General features: G+C 45.0%; 9 non-coding genes across 9 annotated transcripts; 5 read left to right on the top strand and 4 right to left on the bottom strand.

Annotated features, from left to right (window-relative positions):
- The first annotated feature begins 10 nt into the window (after window positions 1-10).
- Window positions 11-101, top strand: trnap-agg (transfer RNA proline (anticodon AGG)). Its single transcript is given in 2 exon segments — window positions 11-46; window positions 66-101. It is a non-coding gene; the product is annotated as a tRNA-Pro (tRNA).
- A 7,717-nt stretch (window positions 102-7,818) lies between these two features.
- trnar-ucg (transfer RNA arginine (anticodon UCG)) lies at window positions 7,819-7,909 on the bottom strand. Its single transcript is given in 2 exon segments — window positions 7,819-7,854; window positions 7,873-7,909. It is a non-coding gene; the product is annotated as a tRNA-Arg (tRNA).
- A 1,526-nt stretch (window positions 7,910-9,435) lies between these two features.
- Window positions 9,436-9,526, bottom strand: trnar-gcg (transfer RNA arginine (anticodon GCG)). The gene is given in 2 exon segments: window positions 9,436-9,471; window positions 9,490-9,526. It is a non-coding gene; the product is annotated as a tRNA-Arg (tRNA).
- A 4,734-nt stretch (window positions 9,527-14,260) lies between these two features.
- trnar-ucg (transfer RNA arginine (anticodon UCG)) lies at window positions 14,261-14,351 on the bottom strand. The gene is given in 2 exon segments: window positions 14,261-14,296; window positions 14,315-14,351. It is a non-coding gene; the product is annotated as a tRNA-Arg (tRNA).
- A 181-nt stretch (window positions 14,352-14,532) lies between these two features.
- trnap-cgg (transfer RNA proline (anticodon CGG)) lies at window positions 14,533-14,622 on the top strand. Its single transcript is given in 2 exon segments — window positions 14,533-14,568; window positions 14,587-14,622. It is a non-coding gene; the product is annotated as a tRNA-Pro (tRNA).
- A 1,528-nt stretch (window positions 14,623-16,150) lies between these two features.
- On the top strand, window positions 16,151-16,240 carry trnap-cgg (transfer RNA proline (anticodon CGG)). The gene is given in 2 exon segments: window positions 16,151-16,186; window positions 16,205-16,240. It is a non-coding gene; the product is annotated as a tRNA-Pro (tRNA).
- Window positions 16,241-17,768: 1,528 nt separating this feature from the next.
- On the top strand, window positions 17,769-17,858 carry trnap-cgg (transfer RNA proline (anticodon CGG)). Its single transcript is given in 2 exon segments — window positions 17,769-17,804; window positions 17,823-17,858. It is a non-coding gene; the product is annotated as a tRNA-Pro (tRNA).
- Window positions 17,859-19,105: 1,247 nt separating this feature from the next.
- On the bottom strand, window positions 19,106-19,196 carry trnar-ucg (transfer RNA arginine (anticodon UCG)). Its single transcript is given in 2 exon segments — window positions 19,106-19,141; window positions 19,160-19,196. It is a non-coding gene; the product is annotated as a tRNA-Arg (tRNA).
- A 181-nt stretch (window positions 19,197-19,377) lies between these two features.
- Window positions 19,378-19,467, top strand: trnap-cgg (transfer RNA proline (anticodon CGG)). Its single transcript is given in 2 exon segments — window positions 19,378-19,413; window positions 19,432-19,467. It is a non-coding gene; the product is annotated as a tRNA-Pro (tRNA).
- Window positions 19,468-20,351: the final 884 nt, after the last annotated feature.

Raw genomic sequence — 20,351 nt, 5'->3', positions numbered from 1 at the left:
TAACATCGGCGGCTCGTTGGTCTAGGGGTATGATTCTCGCTTAGGGAATTTCTGTGGCTTAAAAATGCGAGAGGTCCCGGGTTCAAATCCCGGACGAGCCCCGACACATTTAGTTAAACTCAACACCTCAGCGATGAAAGCTGAAATCGCTCTACGTTAAAAAAAAACGGAATGATCCGGGACTGTGAGCTCTGCCATTTTAAACAGACACAGAATGATCCGGGACTGTGAGCACTCCCGGTGTAAACAGACCCAGAGTGATTAACAACTGACCACGACCCATTCCATTAAAGACAGGCCTGATTTTCAATGCTTATGAAATCGATGGCAACATAAATCGGACTGTTTCTATAATAGGCGGCCGATTACAATGCCCGCTCTTCTGCTGGACGACAAATTGAAGGTTTACTCCATTATAATTTTTCCATTTATCTCCGTCATTTCTCTCCAGCCAAATGAACTGAGTGTAGGTGTCAGCCGTGGCTCAGCGGCAGCAAAGTCAAGCAGCACTCCAGAGACTTGAGCACATAATCCAGGCTGACACTCCAGTGCATTACTGAGGTAGTGCTGCACTGTTGGTGCCCCCGTCTTGCTGGTAAGACGTTAAACCGGGCCCTCCGATCCCATGAGAGTATGCCGAAAAGAACGAGGATTTCTCGCCCATTATTTAGCTCTCAACCAAAGACACTAAAACAGAAAATCTCTTCATTAAGGTTGATAAATATTTTCGAAATTACATTGCCTCCTAAAGGAGAAATTTATGTTTCTGCTCCCTAAACATTTGCCTCTGGTCCCGCTAATCTTTCATTCGGTGACAATCTCAGCAGAAGAAAGGAGGAGTTCGACAATCTCCGAATCACGATCACTGCTCCACATTCATTCAAGATGTTGAAGAATTGCAGTGGTCTCTTTTAATTTTAACAAGATATGAGTAATGCATGGGGCACAGACCAGGAGCACCAGGGCGATTCTGACGAAATTGCATTTGAAAGTTTATTTTAGGCAATTTTCAGTTAAAAGCTCGGAAAGGGGACCAGTATCAAACGTAATAACGACGAGGATGGGATCCGCATTGTCGATTAACAGTCCATCGCCTCAACCTCTCGGCCACCTCGTCTCAACCATGCACTGCTCTCAGCCATTCCATTTCCTGGTTTTTGCATCTAAGCAGAAATACCCTGAAAGAAAGTCCACTTCACCTCTTATCCTGCCCATGCACACAGATCTACAATGTTGAAAATGTACAATCAGCATAATGTAAGCAAAAGGCCTTCCGCTGCTTCAGTTGAGGGACTGTCAAAAATGGTCGGTTTGAAGCCAGATTCAGAACAGAAAAAGTGTCGCCGAGTTAATTGAACGACCGCGGCAGGACTCGAACCTGCAATCGTCTGATAACTGAAATACCTCGACAACCGAAGATCAGACGCCTTATCCATTAGGCCACGCGGCCACTAATACAGCTGTACCTCTTTTTATGGGGAGAATTGTGATCAGATTCAATTAAAATGCTCGCCAAAAAGAAACGGATTGAGGAAAAGATAAACATATTTTAACTGAATGAACAGGACTTCTGCGAGCTGGGTTTGCACCAGCGCAGGGAATCGCAATGCAACTTGAAACATAACATCGGCGGCTCGTTGGTCTAGGGGTATGATTCTCGCTTCGGGAATTTCTGTGGCTTAAAATGCGAGAGATCCCAGGTTCAAATCCCGGACCGAGCCCCGACACATTTAGTTTAAACTCAACACCTCAGTGATGAAAGCTGAAATCGCTCTACGTTAAAAAAAACGGAATGATCCGGGACTGTGAGCTCTGCCATTTTAAACAGACACAGAATGATCCGTGACTGTGAGCACTCCCGGTGTAAACAGACCCAGAGTGATTAACAACTGACCACGACCCATTCCATTAAAGACAGGCCTGATTTTCAATGCTTATGAAATCGATGGCAACATAAATCGGACTGTTTCTATAATAGGCGGCCGATTACAGTGCCCGCTCTTCTGCTGGACGACAAATTAAAGGTTTACTCCATTATAATTTTTCCATTTATCTACGTCATTTCTCTCCAGCCAAATGAACTGAGTGTAGGTGTCAGCCGTGGCTCAGCGGCAGCAAAGTCAAGCAGCACTCCAGAGACTTGAGCACATAATCCAGGCTGACACTCCAGTGCAGTACTGAGGTAGTGCTGCACTGTTGGTGCCCCCGTCCTGCTGGTAAGACGTTAAACCGGGCCCTCCGATCCCATGAGAGTATGCCGAAAAGAACGAGGATTTCTCGCCCATTATTTAGCTCTCAACCAAAGACACTAAAACAGAAAATCTCTTCATTAAGGTTGATAAATATTTTTGAAATTACATTGCCTCCTAAAGGAGAAATTTATGTTTCTGCTCCCTAAACATTTGCCTCTGGTCCCGCTAATCTTTCATTCGGTGACAATCTCAGCAGAAGAAAGGAGGAGTTCGACAATCTCCGAATCACGATCACTGCTCCACATTCATTCAAGATGTTGAAGAATTGCAGTGGTCTCTTTTAATTTTAACAAGATATGAGTAATGCATGGGGCACAGACCAGGAGCACCAGGGCGATTCTGACGAAATTGCATTTGAAAGTTTATTTTAGGCAATTTTCAGTTAAAAGCTCGGAAAGGGGACCAGTATCAAACGTAATAACGACGAGGATGGGATCCGCATTGTCGATTAACAGTCCATCGCCTCAACCTCTCGGCCACCTCGTCTCAACCATGCACTGCTCTCAGCCATTCCATTTCCTGGTTTTTGCATCTAAGCAGAAATACCCTGAAAGAAAGTCCACTTCACCTCTTATCCTGCCCATGCACACAGATCTACAATGTTGAAAATGTACAATCAGCATAATGTAAGCAAAAGGCCTTCCGCTGCTTCAGTTGAGGGACTGTCAAAAATGGTCGGTTTGAAGCCAGATTCAGAACAGAAAAAGTGTCGCCGAGTTAATTGAACGACCGCGGCAGGACTCGAACCTGCAATCGTCTGATAACTGAAATACCTCGACAACCGAAGATCAGACGCCTTATCCATTAGGCCACGCGGCCACTAATACAGCTGTACCTCTTTTTATGGGGAGAATTGTGATCAGATTCAATTAAAATGCTCGCCAAAAAGAAACGGATTGAGGAAAAGATAAACATATTTTAACTGAATGAACAGGACTTCTGCGAGCTGGGTTTGCACCAGCGCAGGGAATCGCAATGCAACTTGAAACATAACATCGGCGGCTCGTTGGTCTAGGGGTATGATTCTCGCTTCGGGAATTTCTGTGGCTTAAAATGCGAGAGGTCCCGGTTCAAATCCCGGACGAGCCCCGACACATTTAGTTAAACTCAACACCTCAGTGATGAAAGCTGAAATCGCTCTACGTTAAAAAAAACGGAATGATCCGGGACTGTGAGCTCTGCCATTTTAAACAGACACAGAATGATCCGGGACTGTGAGCACTCCCGGTGTAAACAGACCCAGAGTGATTAACAACTGACCACGACCCATTCCATTAAAGACAGGCCTGATTTTCAATGCTTATGAAATCGATGGCAACATAAATCGGACTGTTTCTATAATAGGCGGCCGATTACAATGCCCGCTCTTCTGCTGGACGACAAATTGAAGGTTTACTCCATTATAATTTTTCCATTTACCTCCGTCATTTCTCTCCAGCCAAATGAACTGAGTGTAGATGTCAGCCGTGGCTCAGCGGCAGCAAAGTCAAGCAGCACTCCAGAGACTTGAGCACATAATCCAGGCTGACACTCCAGTGCAGTACTGAGGTAGTGCTGCACTGTTGGTGCCCCCGTCTTGCTGGTAAGACGTTAAACCGGGCCCTCCGATCCCATGAGAGTATGCCGAAAAGAACGAGGATTTCTCGCCCATTATTTAGCTCTCAACCAAAGACACTAAAACAGAAAATCTCTTCATTAAGGTTGATAAATATTTTTGAAATTACATTGCCTCCTAAAGGAGAAATTTATGTTTCTGCTCCCTAAACATTTGCCTCTGGTCCCGCTAATCTTTCATTCGGTGACAATCTCAGCAGAAGAAAGGAGGAGTTCGACAATCTCCGAATCACGATCACTGCTCCACATTCATTCAAGATGTTGAAGAATTGCAGTGGTCTCTTTTAATTTTAACAAGATATGAGTAATGCATGGGGCACAGACCAGGAGCACCAGGGCGATTCTGACAAAATTGCATTTGAAAGTTTATTTTAGGCAATTTTCAGTTAAAAGCTCGGAAAGGGGACCAGTATCAAACGTAATAACGACGAGGATGGGATCCGCATTCTCGATTAACAGTCCATCGCCTCAACCTATCGGCCACCTCGTCTCAACCATGCACTGCTCTCAGCCATTCCATTTCCTGGTTTTTGCATTTAAGCAGAAATACCCTGAAAGAAAGTCCACTTCACCTCTTATCCTGCCCATGCACACAGATCTACAATGTTGAAAATGTACAATCAGCATAATGTAAGCAAAAGGCCTTCCGCTGCTTCAGTTGAGGTACTGTCAAAAATGGTCGGTTTGAAGCCAGATTCAGAACAGAAAAAGTGTCGCTGAGTTAATTGAACGACCGCGGCAGAACTCGAACCTGCAATCGTCTGATAACTGAAATACCTCGCAACCGAAGTCAGAACGCCTTATCCATTAGGCCACGCGGCCACTGATGCGGCTGTACCTCTTTTTATGGGGAGAATTGTGATCAGATTCAATTAAAATGCTCGCCAAAAAGAAACGGATTGAGGAAAAGATAAACATATTTTAACTGAATGAACAGGACTTCTGCGAGCTGGGTTTGCACCAGCGCAGGGAATCGCAATGCAACTTGAAACATAACATCGGCGGCTCGTTGGTCTAGGGGTATGATTCTCGCTTCGGGAATTTCTGTGGCTTAAAATGCGAGAGATCCCGGACGAGCCCCGACACATTTAGTTAAACTCAACACCTCAGTGATGAAAGCTGAAATCGCTCTACGTTAAAAAAAACGGAATGATCCGGGACTGTGAGCTCTGCGATTTTAAACAGACACAGAATGATCCGGGACTGTGAGCACTCCCGGTGTAAACAGACCCAGAGTGATTAACAACTGACCACGACCCATTCCATTAAAGACAGGCCTGATTTTCAATGCTTATGAAATCGATGGCAACATAAATCGGACTGTTTCTATAATAGGCGGCCGATTACAATGCCCGCTCTTCTGCTGGACGACAAATTGAAGGTTTACTCGATTATAATTTTTCCATTTATCTCCGTCATTTCTCTCCAGCCAAATGAACTGAGTGTAGATGTCAGCCGTGGCTCAGCGGCAGCAAAGTCAAGCAGCACTCCAGAGACTTGAGCACATAATCCAGGCTGACACTCCAGTGCAGTACTGAGGTAGTGCTGCACTGTTGGTGCCCCCGTCTTGCTGGTAAGACGTTAAAACGGGCCCTCCGATCCCATGAGAGTATGCCGAAAAGAACGAGGATTTCTCGCCCATTATTTAGCTCTCAACCAAAGACACTAAAACAGAAAATCTCTTCATTAAGGTTGATAAATATTTTTGAAATTACATTGCCTCCTAAAGGAGAAATTTATGTTTCTGCTCCCTAAACATTTGCCTCTGGTCCCGCTAATCTTTCATTCGGTGACAATCTCAGCAGAAGAAAGGAGGAGTTCGACAATCTCCGAATCACGATCACTGCTCCACATTCATTCAAGATGTTGAAGAATTGCAGTGGTCTCTTTTAATTTTAACAAGATATGAGTAATGCATGGGGCACAGACCAGGAGCACCAGGGCGATTCTGACGAAATTGCATTTGAAAGTTTATTTTAGGCAATTTTCAGTTAAAAGCTCGGAAAGGGGACCAGTATCAAACGTAATAACGACGAGGATGGGATCCGCATTCTCGATTAACAGTCCATCGCCTCAACCTCTCGGCCACCTCGTCTCAACCATGCACTGCTCTCAGCCATTCCATTTCCTGGTTTTTGCATCTAAGCAGAAATACCCTGAAAGAAAGTCCACTTCACCTCTTATCCTGCCCATGCACACAGATCAAAAATGTTGAAAATGTACAATCAGCATAATGTAAGCAAAAGGCCTTCCGCTGCTTCAGTTGAGGGAATGTCAAAAATGGTCGGTTTGAAGCCAGATTCAGAACAGAAAAAGTGTCGCCGAGTTAATTGAACGATCGCGGCAAGGCTCGAACCTGCAATCATCTGATAACTGAAATACCTCGCAACCGAAGTCAGACGCCTTATCCATTAGGCCACGCGGCCACTGATGCGGCTGTACCTCTTTGTATGGGGAGAATTGTGATCAGATTCAATTAAAATGCTCGCCAAAAAGAAACGGATTGAGGAAAAGATAAACATATTTTAAGTGAATGAACAGGACTTCTGCGAGCTGGGTTTGCACCAGCGTAGGGAATCGCAATGCAACTTGAAACATAACATCGGCGGCTCGTTGGTCTCGGGGTATGATTCTCGCTTCGGGAATTTCTCTGGCTTAAAATGCGAGAGGTCCCGGGTTCAAATCCCGGACGAGCCCCGACACATTTAGTTAAACTCAACACCTCAGTGATGAAAGCTGAAATCGCTCTACGTTAAAAAAAACGGAATGATCCGGGACTGTGAGCTCTGCGATTTTAAACAGACACAGAATGATCCGGGACTGTGAGCACTCCCGGTGTAAACAGACCCAGAGTGATTAAGAACTGACCACGACCCATTCCATTAAAGACAGGCCTGATTTTCAATGCTTATGAAATCGATGGCAACATAAATCGGACTGTTTCTATAATAGGCGGCCGATTACAATGCCCGCTCTTCTGCTGGACGACAAATTGAAGGTTTACTCCATTATAATTTTTCCATTTATCTCCGTCATTTCTCTCCAGCCAAATGAACTGAGTGTAGATGTCAGCCGTGGCTCAGCGGCAGCAAAGTCAAGCAGCACTCCAGAGACTTGAGCACATAATCCAGGCTGACACTCCAGTGCAGTACTGACGTAGTGCTGCACTGTTGGTGCCCCCGTCTTGCTGGTAAGACGTTAAACCGGGCCCTCCGATCCCATGAGAGTATGCCGAAAAGAACGAGGATTTCTCGCCCATTATTTAGCTCTCAACCAAAGACACTAAAACAGAAAATCTCTTCATTTAGGTTGATAAATATTTTTGAAATTACATTGCCTCCTAAAGGAGAAATTTATGTTTCTGCTCCCTAAACATTTGCCTCTGGTCCCGCTAATCTTTCATTCGGTGACAATCTCAGCAGAAGAAAGGAGGAGTTCGACAATCTCCGAATCACGATCACTGCTCCACATTCATTCAAGATGTTGAAGAATAGCAGTGGTCTCTTTTAATTTTAACAAGATATGAGTAATGCATGGGGCACAGACCAGGAGCACCAGGGCGATTCTGACGAAATTGCATTTGAAAGTTTATTTTAGGCAATTTTCAGTTAAAAGCTCGGAAAGGGGACCAGTATCAAACGTAATAACGACGAGGTTGGGATCCGCATTCTCGATTAACAGTCCATCGCCTCAACCTCTCGGCCACCTCGTCTCAACCATGCACTGCTCTCAGCCATTCCATTTCCTGGTTTTTGCATCTAAGCAGAAATACCCTGAAAGAAAGTCCACTTCACCTCTTATCCTGCCCATGCACACAGATCTACAATGTTGAAAATGTACAATCAGCATAGTGTAAGCAAAAGGCCTTCCGCTGCTTCAGTTGAGGGACTGTCAAAAATGGTCGGTTTGAAGCCAGATTCAGAACAGAAAAAGTGTCGTCGAGTTAATTGAACGACCGCGGCAGGACTCGAACCTGCAATCGTCTGATAACTGAAATACCTCGCAACCGAAGTCAGACGCCTTATCCATTAGGCCACGCGGCCACTGATGCGGCTGTACCTCTTTTTATGGGGAGAATTGTGATCAGATTCAATTAAAATGCTCGCCAAAAAGAAACGGATTGAGGAAAAGATAAACATACTTTAACTGAATGAACAGGACTTCTGCGAGCTGGGTTTGCACCAGCGCAGGGAATCGCAATGCAACTTGAAACATAACATCGGCGGCTCGTTGGTCTAGGGGTATGATTCGCGCTTCGGGAATTTCTGTGGCTTAAAATGCGAGAGGTCCCGGGTTCAAATCCCGGACGAGCCCCGACACATTTAGTTAAACTCAACACCTCAGTGATGAAAGCTGAAATCGCTCTACGTTAAAAAAAACGGAATGATCCGGGACTGTGAGCTCTGCCATTTTAAACAGACACAGAATGATCCGGGACTGTGAGCACTCCCGGTGTAAACAGACCCAGAGTGATTAACAACTGACCACGACCCATTCCATTAAAGACAGGCCTGATTTTCAATGCTTATGAAATCGATGGCAACATAAATCGGACTGTTTCTATAATAGGCGGCCGATTACAATGCCCGCTCTTCTGCTGGACGACAAATTGAAGGTTTACTCCATTATAATTTTTCCATTTACCTCCGTCATTTCTCTCCAGCCAAATGAACTGAGTGCAGGTGTCAGCCGTGGCTCAGCGGCAGCAAAGTCAAGCAGCACTCCAGAGACTTGAGCACATAATCCAGGCTGACACTCCAGTGCAGTACTGAGGTAGTGCTGCACTGTTGGTGCCCCCGACTTGCTGGTAAGAAGTTAAACCGGGCCCTCCGATCCCATGAGAGTATGCCGAAAAGAACGAGGATTTCTCGCCCATTATTTAGCTCTCAACCAAAGACACTAAAACAGAAAATCTCTTCATTAAGGTTGATAAATATTTTTGAAATTACATTGCCTCCTAAAGGAGAAATTTATGTTTCTGCTCCCTAAACATTTGCCTCTGGTCCCGCTAATCTTTCATTCGGTGACAATCTCAGCAGAAGAAAGGAGGAGTTCGACAATCTCCGAATCACGATCACTGCTCCACATTCATTCAAGATGTTGAAGAATTGCAGTGGTCTCTTTTAATTTTAACAAGATATGAGTAATGCATGGGGCACAGACCAGGAACACCAGGGCGATTCTGACGAAATTGCATTTGAAAGTTTATTTTAGGCAATTTTCAGTTAAAAGCTCGGAAAGGGGACCAGTATCAAACGTAATAACGACGAGGATGGGATCCGCATTCTCGATTAATAGTCCATCGCCTCAACCTCTCGGCCACCTCGTCTCAACCATGCACTGCTCTCAGCCATTCCATTTCCTGGTTTTTGCATCTAAGCAGAAATACCCTGAAAGAAAGTCCACTTCACCTCTTATCCTGCCCATGCACACAGATCTACAATGTTGAAAATGTACAATCAGCATAATGGAAGCAAAAGGCCTTCCGCTGCTTCAGTTGAGGGACTGTCAAAAATGGTCGGTTTGAAGCCAGATTCAGAACAGAAAAAGTGTCGCCGAGTTAATTGAACGACCGCGGCAGGACTCGAACCTGCAATCGTCTGATAACTGAAACACCTCGCAACCGCAGTCAGACGCCTTATCCATTAGGCCACGCGTCCACTGATGCGGCTGTATCTCTTTTTATGGGGAGAATTGTGATCAGATTCAATTAAAATGCTCGCCAAAAAGAAACGGATTGAGGAAAAGATAAACATATTTTAACTGAATGAACAGGACTTCTGCGAGCTGGGTTTGCACCAGCGCAGGGAATCGCAATGCAACTTGAAACATAACATCGGCGGCTCGTTGGTCTAGGGGTATGCTTCTCGCTTAGGGAATTTCTGTGGCTTATAAATGCGAGAGGTCCCGGGTTCAAATCCCGGACGAGCCCCGACACATTTAGTTAAACTCAACACCTCAGTGATGAAAGCTGAAATCGCTCTACGTTAAAAAAAACGGAATGATCCGGGACTGTGAGCTCTGCCATTTTAAACAGACACAGAATGATCCGGGACTGTGAGCACTCCCGGTGTAAACAGACCCAGAGTGATTAACAACTGACCACGACCCATTCCATTAAAGACAGGCCTGATTTTCAATGCTTATGAAATCGATGGCAACATAAATCGGACTGTTTCTAAAATAGGCGGCCGATTACAATGCCCGCTCTTCTGCTGGACGACAAATTGAAGGTTTACTCCATTATAATTTTTCCATTTATCTCCGTCATTTCTCTCCAGCCAAATGAACTGAGTGTAGGTGTCAGCCGTGGCTCAGCGGCAGCAAAGTCAAGCAGCACTCCAGAGACTTGAGCACATAATCCAGGCTGACACTCCAGTGCAGTACTGAGGTAGTGCTGCACTGTTGGTGCCCCCGTCTTGCTGGTAAGACGTTAAACCGGGCCCTCCGATCCCATGAGAGTATGCCGAAAAGAACGAGGATTTCTCGCCCATTATTTAGCTCTCAACCAAAGACACTAAAACAGAAAATCTCTTCATTAAGGTTGATAAATATTTTTGAAATTACATTGCCTCCTAAAGGAGAAATTTATGTTTCTGCTCCCTAAACATTTGCCTCTGGTCCCGCTAATCTTTCATTCGGTGACAATCTCAGCAGAAGAAAGGAGGAGTTCGACAATCTCCGAATCACGATCACTGCTCCACATTCATTCAAGATGTTGAAGAATTGCAGTGGTCTCTTTTAATTTTAACAAGATATGAGTAATGCATGGGGCACAGACCAGGAGCACCAGGGCGATTCTGACGAAATTGCATTTGAAAGTTTATTTTAGGCAATTTTCAGTTAAAAGCTCGGAAAGGGGACCAGTATCAAACGTAATAACGACGAGGATGGGATCCGCATTCTCGATTAACAGTCCATCGCCTCAACCTCTCGGCCACCTCGTCTCAACCATGCACTGCTCTCAGCCATTCCATTTCCTGGTTTTTGCATCTAAGCAGAAATACCCTGAAAGAAAGTCCACTTCACCTCTTATCCTGCCCATGCACACAGATCAAAAATGTTGAAAATGTACAATCAGCATAATGTAAGCAAAAGGCCTTCCGCTGCTTCAGTTGAGGGACTGTCAAAAATGGTCGGTTTGAAGCCAGATTCAGAACAGAAAAAGTGTCGCCGAGTTAATTGAACGACCGCGGCAGGACTCGAACCTGCAATCGTCTGATAACTGAAATACCTCGCAACCGAAGTCAGACGCCTTATCCATTGGGCCACGCGGCCACTGATGCGGCTGTACCTCTTTGTATGGGGAGAATTGTGATCAGATTCAATTAAAATGCTCGCCAAAAAGAAACGGATTGAGGAAAAGATAAACATATTTTAACTGAATGAACAGGACTTCTGCGAGCTGGGTTTGCACCAGCGCAGGGAATCGCAATGCAAATTGAAACATAACATCGGTGGCTCGTTGGTCTAAGGGTATGATTCTCGCTTCGGGAATTTCTGTGGCTTAAAATGCGAGAGATCCCGGACGAGCCCCGACACATTTAGTTAAACTCAACACCTCAGTGATGAAAGCTGAAATCGCTCTACGTTAAAAAAAACGGAATGATCCGGGACTGTGAGCTCTGCCATTTTAAACAGACACAGAATGATCCGGGACTGTGAGCACTCCCGGTGTAAACAGACCCAGAGTGATTAACAACTGACCACGACCCATTCCATTAAAGACAGGCCTGATTTTCAATGCTTATGAAATCGATGGCAACATAAATCGGACTGTTTCTATAATAGGCGGCCGATTACAATGCCCGCTCTTCTGCTGGACGACAAATTGAAGGTTTACTCCATTATAATTTTTCCATTTATCTCCGTCATTTCTCTCCAGCCAAATGAACTGAGTGTAGATGTCAGCCGTGGCTCAGCGGCAGCAAAGTCAAGCAGCACTCCAGAGACTTGAGCACATAATCCAGGCTGACACTCCAGTGCAGTACTGAGGTAGTGCTGCACTGTTGGTGCCCCCGTCTTGCTGGTAAGACGTTAAACCGGGCCCTCCGATCCCATGAGAGTATGCCGAAAAGAACGAGGATTTCTCGCCCATTATTTAGCTCTCAACCAAAGACACTAAAACAGAAAATCTCTTCATTAAGGTTGATAAATATTTTTGAAATTACATTGCCTCCTAAAGGAGAAATTTATGTTTCTGCTCCCTAAACATTTGCCTCTGGTCCCGCTAATCTTTCATTCGGTGACAATCTCAGCAGAAGAAAGGAGGAGTTCGACAATCTCCGAATCACGATCACTGCTCCACATTGATTCAAGATGTTGAAGAATTGCAGTGGTCTCTTTTAATTTTAACAAGATATGAGTAATGCATGGGGCACAGACCAGGAGCACCAGGGCGATTCTGACGAAATTGCATTTGAAAGTTTATTTTAGGCAATTTTCAGTTAAAAGCTCGGAAAGGGGACCAGTATCAAACGTAATAACGACGAGGATGGGATCCGCATTCTCGATTAACAGTCCATCGCCTCAACCTATCGGCCACCTCGTCTCAACCATGCACTGCTCTCAGCCATTCCATTTCCTGGTTTTTGCATCTAAGCAGAAATACCCTGAAAGAAAGTCCACTTCACCTCTTATCCTGCCCATGCACACAGATCTACAATGTTGAAAATGTACAATCAGCATAATGTAAGCAAAAGGCCTTCCGCTGCTTCAGTTGAGGGACTGTCAAAAATGGTCGGTTTGAAGCCAGATTCAGAACAGAAAAAGTGTCGCCGAGTTAATTGAACGACCGCGGCAGAACTCGAACCTGCAATCGTCTGATAACTGAAATACCTCGCAACCGAAGTCAGACGCCTTATCCATTAGGCCACGCGGCCACTGATGCGGCTGTGCCTCTTTTTATGGGGAGAATTGTGATCAGATTCAATTAAAATGCTCGCCAAAAAGAAACGGATTGAGGAAAAGATAAACATATTTTAACTGAATGAACAGGACTTCTGCGAGCTGGGTTTGCACCAGCGCAGGGAATCGCAATGCAATTTAAACATAACATCGGCGGCTCGTTGGTCTAGGGGTATGATTCTCGCTTCGGGAATTTCTGTGGCTTAAAATGCGAGAGATCCCGGACGAGCCCCGACACATTTAGTTAAACTCAACACCTCAGTGATGAAAGCTGAAATCGCTCTACGTTAAAAAAAACGGAATGATCCGGGACTGTGAGCTCTGCCATTTTAAACAGACACAGAATGATCCGGGACTGTGAGCACTCCCGGTGTAAACAGACCCAGAGTGATTAACAACTGACCACGACCCATTCCATTAAAGACAGGCCTGATTTTCAATGCTTATGAAATCGATGGCAACATAAATCGGACTGTTTCTATAATAGGCGGCCGATTACAATGCCCGCTCTTCTGCTGGACGACAAATTGAAGGTTTACTCCATTATAATTTTTCCATTTATCTCCGTCATTTCTCTCCAGCCAAATGAACTGAGTGTAGATGTCAGCCGTGGCTCAGCGGCAGCAAAGTCAAGCAGCACTCCAGAGACTTGAGCACATAATCCAGGCTGACACTCCAGTGCAGTACTGAGGTAGTGCTGCACTGTTGGTGCCCCCGTCTTGCTGGTAAGACGTTAAACCGGGCCCTCCGATCCCATGAGAGTATGCCGAAAAGAACGAGGATTTCTCGCCCATTATTTAGCTCTCAACCAAAGACACTAAAACAGAAAATCTCTTCATTAAGGTTGATAAATATTTTTGAAATTACATTGCCTCCTAAAGGAGAAATTTATGTTTCTGCTCCCTAAACATTTGCCTCTGGTCCCGCTAATCTTTCATTCGGTGACAATCTCAGCAGAAGAAAGGAGGAGTTCGACAATCTCCGAATCACGATCACTGCTCCACATTCATTCAAGATGTTGAAGAATTGCAGTGGTCTCTTTTAATTTTAACAAGATATGAGTAATGCATGGGGCACAGACCAGGAGCACCAGGGCGATTCTGACGAAATTGCATTTGAAAGTTTATTTTAGGCAATTTTCAGTTAAAAGCTCGGAAAGGGGACCAGTATCAAACGTAATAACGACGAGGATGGGATCCGCATTCTCGATTAACAGTCCATCGCCTCAACCTATCGGCCACCTCGTCTCAACCATGCACTGCTCTCAGCCATTCCATTTCCTGGTTTTTGCATCTAAGCAGAAATACCCTGAAAGAAAGTCCACTTCACCTCTTATCCTGCCCATGCACACAGATCAAAAATGTTGAAAATGTACAATCAGCTTAATGTAAGCAAAAGGCCTTCCGCTGCTTCAGTTGAGGGACTGTCAAAAATGGTCGGTTTGAAGCCAGATTCAGAACAGAAAAAGTGTCGCCGAGTTAATTGAACGACCGCGGCAGGACTCGAACCTGCAATCGTCTGATAACTGAAATACCTCGCAACCGAAGTCAGACGCCTTATCCATTAGGCCACGCGGCCACTGATGCGGCTGTACCTCTTTTTATGGGGAGAATTGTGATCAGATTCAATTAAAATGCTCGCCAAAAAGAAACGGATTGAGGAAAAGATGAACATATTTTAAGTGAATGAACAGGACTTCTGCGTGCTGGGTTTGCACCAGCGCAGGGAATCGCAATGCAACTTGGAACATAACATCGGCGGCTCGTTGGTCTAGGGGTATGATTCTCGCTTCGGGAATTTCTGTGGCTTAAAATGCGAGAGATCCCGGGTTCAAATCCCGGACGAGCCCCGACACATTTAGTTAAACTCAACACCTCAGTGATGAAAGCTGAAATCGCTCTACGTTAAAAAAAAACGGAATGATCCGGGACTGTGAGCTCTGCGATTTTAAACAGACACAGAATGATCCGGGACTGTGAGCACTCCCGGTGTAAACAGACCCAGAGTGATTAACAACTGACCACGACCCATTCCATTAAAGACAGGCCTGATTTTCAATGCTTATGAAATCGATGGCAACATAAATCGGACTGTTTCTATAATAGGCGGCCGATTACAATGCCCGCTCTTCTGCTGGACGACAAATTGAAGGTTTACTCCATTATAATTTTTCCATTTATCTCCGTCATTTCTCTCCAGCCAAATGAACTGAGTGTAGATGTCAGCCGTGGCTCAGCGGCAGCAAAGTCAAGCAGCACTCCAGAGACTTGAGCACATAATCCAGGCTGACACTCCAGTGCAGTACTGAGGTAGTGCTGCACTGTTGGTGCCCCCGACTTGCTGGTAAGAAGTTAAACCGGGCCCTCCGATCCCATGAGAGTATGCCGAAAAGAACGAGGATTTCTCGCCCATTATTTAGCTCTCAACCAAAGACACTAAAACAGAAAATCTCTTCATTAAGGTTGATAAATATTTTTGAAATTACATTGCCTCCTAAAGGAGAAATTTATGTTTCTGCTCCCTAAACATTTGCCTCTGGTCCCGCTAATCTTTCATTCGGTGACAATCTCAGCAGAAGAAAGGAGGAGTTCGACAATCTCCGAATCACGATCACTGCTCCACATTCATTCAAGATGTTGAAGAATTGCAGTGGTCTCTTTTAATTTTAACAAGATATGAGTAATGCATGGGGCACAGACCAGGAGCACCAGGGCGATTCTGACGAAATTGCATTTGAAAGTTTATTTTAGGCAATTTTCAGTTAAAAGCTCGGAAAGGGGACCAGTATCAAACGTAATAACGACGAGGATGGGATCCGCATTCTCGATTAACAGTCCATCGCCTCAACCTCTCGGCCACCTCGTCTCAACCATGCACTGCTCTCAGCCATTCCATTTCCTGGTTTTTGCATCTAAGCAGAAATACCCTGAAAGAAAGTCCACTTCACCTCTTATCCTGCCCATGCACACAGATCAAAAATGTTGAAAATGTACAATCAGCATAATGTAAGCAAAAGGCCTTCCGCTGCTTCAGTTGAGGGAATGTCAAAAATGGTCGGTTTGAAGCCAGATTCAGAACAGAAAAAGTGTCGCCGAGTTAATTAAACGATCGCGGCAAGGCTCGAACCTGCAATCGTCTGATACATGAAATACCTCGCAACCGAAGTCAGACGCCTTATCCATTAGGCCACGCGGCCACTGATGCGGCTGTACCTCTTTGTATGGGGAGAATTGTGATCAGATTCAATTAAAATGCTCGCCAAAAAGAAACGGATTGAGGAAAAGATGAACATATTTTAAGTGAATGAACAGGACTTCTGCGTGCTGGGTTTGCACCAGCGCAGGGAATCGCAATGCAACTTGAAACATAACATCGGCGGCTCGTTGGTCTAGGGGTATGATTCTCGCTTCGGGAATTTCTGTGGCTTAGAATGCGAGAGGTCCCGGGTTCAAATCCCGGACGAGCCCCGACACATTTAGTTAAACTCAACACCTCAGTGATGAAAGCTGAAATCGCTCTACGTTAAAAAAAAACGGAATGATCCGGGACTGTGAGCTCTGCGATTTTAAACAGACACAGAATGATCCGGGACTGTGAGCACTCCCGGTGTAAACAGACCCAGAGTGATTAACAACTGACCACGACCCATTCCATTAAAGACAGGCCTGATTTTCAATGCTTATGAAATCGATGGCAACATAAATCGGACTGTTTCTATAATAGGCGGCCGATTACAATGCCCGCTCTTCTGCTGGACGACAAATTGAAGGTTTACTCCATTATAATTTTTCCATTTATCTCCGTCATTTCTCTCCAGCCAAATGAACTGAGTGTAGATGTCAGCCGTGGCTCAGCGGCAGCAAAGTCAAGCAGCACTCCAGAGACTTGAGCACATAATCCAGGCTGACACTCCAGTGCAGTACTGAGGTAGTGCTGCACTGTTGGTGCCCCCGTCTTGCTGGTAAGACGTTAAACCGGGCCCTCCGATCCCATGAGAGTATGCCGAAAAGAACGAGGATTTCTCGCCCATTATTTAGCTCTCAACCAAAGACACTAAAACAGAAAATCTCTTCATTAAGGTTGATAAATATTTTTGAAATTACATTGCCTCCTAAAGGAGAAATTTATGTTTCTGCTCCCTAAACATTTGCCTCTGGTCCCGCTAATCTTTCATTCGGTGACAATCTCAGCAGAAGAAAGGAGGAGTTCGACAATCTCCGAATCACGATCACTGCTCCACATTCATTCAAGATGTTGAAGAATTGCAGTGGTCTCTTTTAATTTTAACAAGATATGAGTAATGCATGGGGCACAGACCAGGAGCACCAGGGCGATTCTGACGAAATTGCATTTGAAAGTTTATTTTAGGCAATTTTCAGTTAAAAGCTCGGAAAGGGGACCAGTATCAAACGTAATAACGACGAGGATGGGATCCGCATTCTCGATTAACAGTCCATCGCCTCAACCTCTCGGCCACCTCGTCTCAACCATGCACTGCTCTCAGCCATTCCATTTCCTGGTTTTTGCATCTAAGCAGAAATACCCTGAAAGAAAGTCCACTTCACCTCTTATCCTGCCCATGCACACAGATCAAAAATGTTGAAAATGTACAATCAGCATAATGTAAGCAAAAGGCCTTCCGCTGCTTCAGTTGAGGGAATGTCAAAAATGGTCGGTTTGAAGCCAGATTCAGAACAGAAAAAGTGTCGCCGAGTTAATTGAACGATCGCGGCAAGGCTCGAACCTGCAATCGTCTGATAACTGAAATACCTCGCAACCGAAGTCAGACGCCTTATCCATTAGGCCACGCGGCCACTGATGCGGCTGTATCTCTTTGTATGGGGAGAATTGTGATCAGATTCAATTAAAATGCTCGCCAAAAAGAAACGGATTGAGGAAAAGATGAACATATTTTAAGTGAATGAACAGGACTTCTGCGTGCTGGGTTTGCACCAGCGCAGGGAATCGCAATGCAACTTGAAACATAACATCGGCGGCTCGTTGGTCTAGGGGTATGATTCTCGCTTCGGGAATTTCTGTGGCTTAAAATGCGAGAGGTCCCGGGTTCAAATCCCGGACGAGCCCCGACACATTTAGTTAAACTCAACACCTCAGTGATGAAAGCTGAAATCGCTCTACGTTAAAAAAAAACGGAATGATCCGGGACTGTGAGCTCTGCGATTTTAAACAGACACAGAATGATCCGGGACTGTGAGCACTCCCGGTGTAAACAGACCCAGAGTGATTAACAACTGACCACGACCCATTCCATTAAAGACAGGCCTGATTTTCAATGCTTATGAAATCGATGGCAACATAAATCGGACTGTTTCTATAATAGGCGGCCGATTACAATGCCCGCTCTTCTGCTGGACGACAAATTGAAGGTTTACTCCATTATAATTTTTCCATTTATCTCCGTCATTTCTCTCCAGCCAAATGAACTGAGTGTAGATGTCAGCCGTGGCTCAGCGGCAGCAAAGTCAAGCAGCACTCCAGAGACTTGAGCACATAATCCAGGCTGACACTCCAGTGCAGTACTGAGGTAGTGCTGCACTGTTGGTGCCCCCGTCTTGCTGGTAAGACGTTAAACCGGGCCCTCCGATCCCATGAGAGTATGCCGAAAAGAACGAGGATTTCTCGCCCATTATTTAGCTCTCAACCAAAGACACTAAAACAGAAAATCTCTTCATTAAGGTTGATAAATATTTTTGAAATTACATTGCCTCCTAAAGGAGAAATTTATGTTTCTGCTCCCTAAACATTTGCTTCTGGTCCCGCTAATCTTTCATTCGGTGACAATCTCAGCAGAAGAAAGGAGGAGTTCGACAATCTCCGAATCACGATCACTGCTCCACATTGATTCAAGATGTTGAAGAATTGCAGTGGTCTCTTTTAATTTTAACAAGATATGAGTAATGCATGGGGCACAGACCAGGAGCACCAGGGCGATTCTGACGAAATTGCATTTGAAAGTTTATTTTAGGCAATTTTCAGTTAAAAGCTCGGAAAGGGGACCAGTATCAAACGTAATAACGACGAGGATGGGATCCGCATTCTCGATTAACAGTCCATCGCCTCAACCTATCGGCCACCTCGTCTCAACCATGCACTGCTCTCAGCCATTCCATTTCCTGGTTTTTGCATCTAAGCAGAAATACCCTGAAAGAAAGTCCACTTCACCTCTTATCCTGCCCATGCACACAGATCAAAAATGTTCAATCAGCTTAATGTAAGCAAAAGGCCTTCCGCTGCTTCAGTTGAGGGACTGTCAAAAATGGTCGGTTTGAAGCCAGATTCAGAACAGAAAAAGTGTCGCCGAGTTAATTGAACGACCGCGGCAGGACTCGAACCTGCAATCGTCTGATAACTGAAATACCTCGCAACCGAAGTCAGACGCCTTATCCATTAGGCCACGCGGCCACTGATGCGGCTGTATCTCTTTTTATGGGGAGAATTGTGATCAGATTCAATTAAAATGCTCGCCAAAAAGAAACGGATTGAGGAAAAGATAAACATATTTTAAGTGAATGAACAGGACTTCTGCGAGCTGGGTTTGCACCAGCGCAGGGAATCGCAATGCAACTTGGAACATAACATCGGCGGCTCGTTGGTCTAGGGGTATGATTCTCGCTTCGGGAATTTCTGTGGCTTAAAATGCGAGAGGTCCCGGGTTCAAATCCCGGACGAGCCCCGACACATTTAGTTAAACTCAACACCTCAGTGATGAAAGCTGAAATCGCTCTACGTTAAAAAAAACGGAATGATCCGGGACTGTGAGCTCTGCCATTTTAAACAGACACAGAATGATCCGGGACTGTGAGCACTCCCGGTGTAAACAGACCCAGAGTGATTAACAACTGACCACGACCCATTCCATTAAAGACAGGCCTGATTTTCAATGCTTATGAAATCGATGGCAACATAAATCGGACTGTTTCTAAAATAGGCGGCCGATTACAATGCCCGCTCTTCTGCTGGACGACAAATTGAAGGTTTACTCCATTATAATTTTTCCATTTATCTCCGTCATTTCTCTCCAGCCAAATGAACTGAGTGTAGGTGTCAGCCGTGGCTCAGCGGCAGCAAAGTCAAGCAGCACTCCAGAGACTTGAGCACATAATCCAGGCTGACACTCCAGTGCAGTACTGAGGTAGTGCTGCACTGTTGGTGCCCCCGTCTTGCTGGTAAGACGTTAAAACGGGCCCTCCGATCCCATGAGAGTATGCCGAAAAGAACGAGGATTTCTCGCCCATTATTTAGCTCTCAACCAAAGACACTAAAACAGAAAATCTCTTCATTAAGGTTGATAAATATTTTTGAAATTACATTGCCTCCTAAAGGAGAAATTTATGTTTCTGCTCCCTAAACATTTGCCTCTGGTCCCGCTAATCTTTCATTCGGTGACAATCTCAGCAGAAGAAAGGAGGAGTTCGACAATCTCCGAATCACGATCACTGCTCCACATTCATTCAAGATGTTGAAGAATTGCAGTGGTCTCTTTTAATTTTAACAAGATATGAGTAATGCATGGGGCACAGACCAGGAGCACCAGGGCGATTCTGACGAAATTGCATT

Source organism: Somniosus microcephalus, unplaced genomic scaffold (genome assembly GCF_052327205.1).
Source record: "Somniosus microcephalus isolate GS21.2 unplaced genomic scaffold, FLI_Smic_1.0 unresolved_chr1, whole genome shotgun sequence".
In the NCBI taxonomy this organism is placed as follows: Eukaryota; Metazoa; Chordata; class Chondrichthyes; order Squaliformes; family Somniosidae; genus Somniosus; species Somniosus microcephalus.
This window is presented reverse-complemented; position numbering and strand designations above follow the sequence as displayed.